Source organism: Salvia splendens, chromosome 10 (genome assembly GCF_004379255.2).
Source record: "Salvia splendens isolate huo1 chromosome 10, SspV2, whole genome shotgun sequence".
Lineage (NCBI taxonomy): Eukaryota > Viridiplantae > Streptophyta > Magnoliopsida > Lamiales > Lamiaceae > Salvia > Salvia splendens.
The window spans coordinates 14,126,664-14,134,338 of record NC_056041.1 but is presented as its reverse complement, the minus strand read 5'-3'; positions in this window follow the sequence as shown (position 1 = coordinate 14,134,338).

Below are 7,675 nucleotides of genomic sequence, written 5' to 3'. Positions count from 1 at the left end.
GCCCAGCAATAGCCCAGCCATAGCCTAGCCACAAACTCCTTCTGCCACATCATCAACACTAAATATCCTCCTGCCACATCATAAATAGCCCAGCCATAGCCTAACCCATAAATAACCCAGCCATAGCCTAGCCACATCATAAATAGCCCAGCCACATCAATAGCCACATCACTCAAAATTATATAAAACAAATAATTAACAATCACACAAAATACACAATTTAATTTACGAGACATATACGAGAAAATTCAATAATATTATTAAAATTTAAAAAGTACATTAATTAAAAAAATTATATAATTAACAAAAAAAACTACTGCCGTGCAGTCCTCCGCGCCCATAACTCTTCAATTAAATCCTTTTGGAGTCGAATATGAGCCTCCGTTTGGCGCATGTCGGCATGTGCTTGGAGGCGGCCGTCTTCATCGTGAGGTACCCCACTCCGTACGTTGGGGGCGGCCAGGCCGTGGCTTGGACTGGCTTCATTATCATCGTTGGCCCAATCAGTCAGTTGTACACCTTCATCTTCGACAATCATGTTGTGCATGATAATACATGCTACATTATATCAGCAATGCAGTCGACATGCCACAAACGCGTTGGCCCCTTAACTGCCGCCCATCGAGACTAGAGCACACCAAATGCGCGCTCCACATCCTTGCGCGCCGACTTCTGCCGTGCCGCAAAGTAGGTCTTCCTCTCATCTGATGCGCATCGGATCGTCTTCACAAAGACGGGCCACCTAGGGTATATCTCATCCGCCAAGTAGTAGCCCACATCATGCCGGTTGCCATTGGCGACAAAACTGATGGCCGGACCGACACCCTGACACTGCTCGTTGAAAAGTGGCGACGAGTTGAGGACGTTGAGGTCGTTGTTCGAACCGGCTATCCCAAAATACGCATGCCAAATCCACAGCCGGTAATCAGCTACGGCCTCGAGGATCATCGTGGGATTCTTTCCCTTGTAGCCGGTCGTGTAGAACCCCTTCCAGGAAGCGGGAATGTTCTTCCACTCCCAGTGCATACAATCTATGCTGCCTAACATCCCCGGGAACCCATGCTGTTCCTCGTGCATCCGCAAAAGATCCCGGCAGTCTTCGGGGGTAGGGCTTCGAAGGTACTGATCACTGAATATTTCAATCACGCCCTGACAGAAATACTTCATACATTCCATGGTAGTCGTCTCACCGATGTGGAGGTACTCGTCCCACATGTCTGTCGCGCCTCCGTAGGCCAACTGCCGGATTGCCGCAGTGCACTTTTGAATAGGTGTGTGGTCGAGTCTGCCAGACGCATCGTGCCTGAAGCGGAAATACAGATATCGTTGCTCCAAAGCGTTAACAATACGCATAAACAGGGACCTGCTCATCCTAAAATGGTGCCTGAAAAGGTTGGCGTTGAACCGCGGCTCCTGTGCGAAGTAGTCTTCGTACAGGCGCTGATGTGCAGCTACGTGATCACGATCAATCACCGCTCGGAGGTGTACCACTGGGCGAGGTCGAGGTACCGCCGGCTGCAGGGCCCTCTGCATCCATTGATCAATCTCACGGTTCGTATAGGCCTCTAGCGCTTCGTTCATTATACGCTCGTACTCTCCTCAGCATCCCCACCACTACTACCACCGGCGTTACTCATTTTCTAGGTGTTGATCTTGTACAGAAATTAAGATAGAGAGAGTACTCGTTAAAACAAGTGGTGCGAATGAAAATGACGTATCTGGCGCGTATATATAGTGTTTCAAAAAAAAAATCGCGCTAGACGGTGCGCTAGGCAATCCGGACGCTACAATAGCGCCGAGCGGATTGCCCAGCGCACCGCCTAGCGCCGGCGCTCGGCTAAGCGGTGCGCTAGGCGCTATTGTGGATGGCCTTAGTATAATGGAATTGAACGAGGGTGGAATAAATAAAATAAAAGTATAAATTCTACTATTATTTTTTAAAAAAAGTTAGTACATCCATCGTACTAAAAAAGTTAATGTCTCTCAAAAAATTGTACTAGTACTATTATAGGAGAAGCACCATCGCTAATTTGTTAGTACTCCCAATTGTACTAGTACTATAGGAGTACATTCGTTTTACAAAGTACACGAAAAATATACTTGAATTACTCCCAATTACTACGTAAATGAGTTTCATATATATTAAACAATGGAGATGATAAAGTATAACTAATATTAAGTACATAACTAGATAATAAATTTTAGCTATTAGATTAAAATGGTCTAGTTCACTATATGGGCGTTTTAGTTTATACTCCCTCTGTCCGCGAATAAGAGTCCCATTTTTTCATTTTAGTCCGTCCGTAAATAGGAGTTCCGGTTCACTTTTACCATAAATGGTAATAGGGTCTCACCCTCCACTAACTCATTCCACTCATATTTCATTTAAAATTAATAAATACAAGTGAGACCCCGATTCCACTAACATTTTTCATCCACTTTTCTTAACATTTCTTAAAATCCGTGCCACCCATAAATGGGACTCCTAATGGCGGACGAAGGGAGTAATATGAATTTGAAACAAGGAGTGAACCAAAACACCATTATAGTGAAGTATTTACTCCGTGAATGATTTAGTTTACTATAATGTTGTTTTTGTTCACTCTTTCGTGTAGTGAACTAAATCACTCTTATAATGAATTAAATTTGTGTTGTCTAATTATGCGTTTAAGCAGTGGTTTCCCTAAATCACTACTCTATTAAACAATACTGATTATAATAATAAAAATGTCTCAATAGGTTAGAGTTTTATCCAAACATTTAAAAGTATCACACTAGATATAGTAGATAAGTAGAACTTGTTAGGACACATAGAAAGTTAAAAATATGTATTGCAACATTTTTAAGTGTTTTGGCTTGCACCCCTGCACGCAAATTATTTGGCTTAGGTCATTTTTTTATCCTAAATATATGGCAATTTTACAATTTTTATTAAAAATATAATTTTTAAAATTATTTTATCTCAAACATATGAAAATAGTCTGGATTTAATCCATTTTTATGTTAAGTAGTACTCCGTATAATATATGGCTAACACCATAAGCGCCGACGTTACACAAATTTTTTGGCATATATACTACTATAAAATCTTAGATTTAATCAAACCCACATGTATCCTACAACTTGAAATTTGATAATAGTAGGTAACTTGAAATTTGATAGTAGTAGGTAGTATATTTGACCTTTTATAATAAAAAATTGTAATGGATCATCTGACATGGAGTAGTACTCCCTCCGTCCCATGCTACTCGCACTTTTCATTTTAGGCCGTAAATTTGGGATTGATTTTTTTGTGTAATTAAAAAAGAATTTTAGGTGTAATGAGACATCACTTAATAAAAGAGCTCTTAACTTAAACTAACATATTAATTAAATGCATTAATTCTAACTTAAATTATAAATAGTGTAAGGACTTTGTGACGAGCCGAAAAGCAAACGTGCGAGTAGCACGGGACGGAGGGAGTATTTAATACTCCCTCCGTCTTGCTTAAAAAGACACGTTTTCCTTTTTAGTTTGTCCCAACTACGATGACACATTTATTTTTTTGAAATTTTTTCTCTCCTATTGATACATTCAACCATTTTTTCTCACTCTATTAAAATATTCATATTTCTTTCTCTCTCTATTTTAATATCTATACCCACATTTTCTTTCTCCAATTAAACACTTTAATCAATAACTCCTAAAATCATGTATCGGCCAAGAAATATTTCATCTTAGCCATGACGGAGGGAGTAACAGTGAATTCAGAACATTATGGGTTGAATCATCCCATAAAACAGTCAAAAGGGGTGAGATATTTTTCCCACTCTAAAGATGGTAATATTTAAAAAAAAATCTTAGAACCGGTATGGTTTTGTTATCTTCTTGACACTATTACTGTTTTATACCATTAGAAAGCTACAAATATCTAATTTAATCATACTAATAATACGCAAATTGCTAAGTCTCGAGTGTACTCGCTCAAAACTGTCAAACATACTGAAATTAGAGAAGTCAAACATACCGAAATTGGAGAGCTTAATTAGAGGAGAAAGATGTGTAATTGATACAGAATTAATTTGTATACATTGTCCTAGAATAGGTTGATATCTTTCCTAACTTACATTGTATCTTCTCCTACTTAAGGAGGGAGAGCCGAGAGCTACAAACACACAAAAAAATTAATAGAATCATCTTCTCCTAAACTCTGTTTTACTCTTTCACTATAAGCCTTTGTCGCCTAACTCTTGATTACCATCTTTAAGATGGTATCAGAGCGGGTTTTATAGGGCTTGAGACTCAGAAAATTATCATCATAGTCTCGAGTACCTTTCCCGGCCTTTCCCGGCCTTGTGAAACCTGCAAAAGCCAACAAAAATGTCAGATTTAGAATCTGATAAAACCCCAAACACCAACCAAGCCGTAACCCTCTCAGCCGAACAATTCGCTGAGTTCATGAGACTAAGCATGTCTCAAAAACATCACAACCAACCGCCTTCATCGGTTGAATCATTAGGCGAGGTGCGCCTAGCCGAGAAACTCAACGGAGACAACTACCCGTTATGGGCAAAACTGATGAGCCGAGGGATCCGAGGGAAGGGTCTGGCATCTCACATAAATGGAGTTACAGACCCTCCCCTTCCAACGGACCCCAATTACAATCGGTGGCAGCAGCGGGATGATTGCTGCTTCAACTGGATCATAAATAATATCGACGCCAGCCTCGTCAACGAAGTATCCCAATACGAAACGGCATATGACTTGTGGGAAAGTCTAGCCACGACGTATGGAAGCAGCGCCGATCAATTTCAGATTTCGGACCTGCATAGACAAGCGTATACCATCAAACAAGGAGAATTATCACTAGAAAGTCTATGGCAGAAGCTTCAAGATCTCTGGATATCAATCGATACCAGGGATCCCAATCCAATGGACACTCCATCGAGCATCGAAAAGTATAACCAGAACACGCAACGGCATCGACTGTACCAGTTCGTGTGGGCCCTGGACGGCATCAAATATGGCAAGATAAAGAGAGAAATCTTAAACCATGGATCCAATTCCAACAGCAAGGAAGGCATACGGATTAGTTCGAAGAGACTCAGTGAATGAAAAGTTACTCAATCCAGAAGCCAAAGAATCTGGAATTGGAATGGGTCTCGCAGCCATCGACCGAAATCGAGCGCCAGCGTCCCAAATAACACAACACCATCAATACCAGTCAAGGAACACCAATTACCACAGAGATGAAGACAAGAGCAAACTCGTATGCAATCATTGCGGGGGGAAGAAACACACTAAAGAAATCTGCTTTCACATCCATGGGTTCCCAGAATGGTGGGAAGAGATGAAGAAGGCCAGACAAGCCCGAAATGGAGGACGGCCCGGAATCAGGGGAGGAGGAAGAGCATCAGCAGCTGTGGCACACGACCGTGCCTCCTACGCCGAGAATCCGACGGGTGGCAACGGGGGCAGCAGCGTCGCCGGCGAAATCAAAACCGAGGAGAAATCCTCAATCGCTTCCGCATCCATAGCGAGAACCTGGTCAGAAGGTAACCAACCCAATAATGGAGAATCAGCCGGCGATATTGCCGGTGGTATGTATCGGAATGGAACCGCAGAGGCGGCTAGGGTTCTCACCGAGAGGAAGAGTGAGGCGGCTAGGGTTCCCCAAAATTCCCCAAATCCCACTAAAATTGCCAAGTGCCCAGAAATACAAAATAACCCCCCAACACTTCGAAAAAACTCAAACCGACCCCTCTCAGAAACCTATCCAACAAACCCGCCCCACACCTTCCCTAAATCGCATATTGACCCCCATCCGAAAACACCTTTCCACTTTACACCCCAAACCTTTCAGAATCTGCATTCACATCCACACAAAAAATGAAAAGCTACAAACTTACCCCAAATCTCACCACCCCCTCAAAATGACCCCAAAATTGCAAAAACTTTGCAGATTTTACCCCAAACTCTCAAAAACGTCCCATCCATACCCTGTCAAAACTCGTTCGAAGCATTGGCTTGTTCCTCCACATCTACATCCGGCCCCAAAGATACCCACTGGATTTTTGACTGTGGGGCTACGGACACGATTTCGTTCGAAGCCTCAGATTTTGCCTCGATTACCAAATCCAAAAAATCCTATGTCCAAACTGCCAGTGGAGACCTGGCCAAAGTCATGGGGGCAGGCACAATAAATATTTCGTCAACTCTGTGCCTCTCTAATTGTCTATTTGTCCCATCTTTGTCTCATAAGCTATTATCTATTAGTCATGTGACGAGAGAGCTGCACTGCAAATTACTGATGCAACCTCGATTTTGCATGTTACAGGATATCAAGACGGGGATGATAGTTGGGCGTGGCACTGAGCGAAACGACCTGTACTACGTGGATGAGATAGCCCAACAAAGTGCTGCCATGATGCTGACTCCTGGACCGACAGACAGACAGGCTTGGCTTTGGCATCGTCGGTTAGGGCACCCATCTTTGGGATATTTTCGTCTTCTTTTTCCTGAATTAGCTAGATCTTTGACCTCTTTTCATTGTGACACTTGTGCGTTGGCCAAAAACCATAGACACTCTTTTAAGTTAAACAATACTAGAGTAAAATCTCCTTTTGCGTTAATTCATTCTGATGTTTGGGGTCCCGCACCTATCACTGGGGGGCAAAGTTTTCGCTATTTTGTGCTTTTTATTGATGACTATTCCCGCATGACCTGGATCTATTTTGTGAAAAATAAAAACGATGTGTTTGATAAGTTCGTAGACTTTTATCACCTTATTCAAACTCAGTACAAGTGTACCATTCAGACTCTTAGGTCCGATAATGGGGGGGAATTTGTCAACAATAAAATGCAAGAGTTCTTTAGGATAAATGGCCTAGTCCATCAAACCTCGTGTGCATATAATCCGGAGCAGAATGGGGTAGCTGAAAGGAAAAATCGATACATCCTAGAAATTACACGAGCCCTATTAATCGAGTCCAAAATACCAAAATCCTTTTGGCCAGAGGCGATAGCCACAGCTGTTTACCTAATGAATCGTTTACCCACCGGCATACTAAACTTCAAAACTCCCTTAGATATTCTCTCCCAACACTTCGACATTCCATCGTCTCTGTCCCTTGAACCCAAAGTCTTCGGATGCTCGGTCTTCGTCCATATCCCTAAACATGAACGTTCAAAATTTGATCCCTGCGCCCTAAAATGTGTCTTTCTAGGCTATGGCAAGAATCAAAAAGGTTACCGTTGTTATGATCCGAAAACCCGTAAGATACATACGACCATGAATTGTGATTTTGTGGAGGGGGAATACTTCTATGCCCAATCTAGCGGTCAGGGGGAGACACAAAGTTTAGACAGTAGCCCAAACAACAATGACCTTCTAGATTGGCTACCAGACATTCAACCCCACACCTTAGGGGGAGAGTCAATAGGGGAACTGCAGACAGGGGGAGAGCCACAGCCAATGCCTGTCACAGACGTTGGTCCACCTGAGGAAGTTAGCAACACCGCCGGGCCGTCGAATCCAGTAATACAGAACGACGAGCAAGGTGAAACTACCCAGCCGTCAAACTTGTCTTCGATCCCTGAGGTAACTAATCCAGTTTGTGAGAATTTACCATTGGATAATACTAACACTGATAGGGACAATAATGGGGAATGTGGACCTACTGGAGGAAGTGGAGA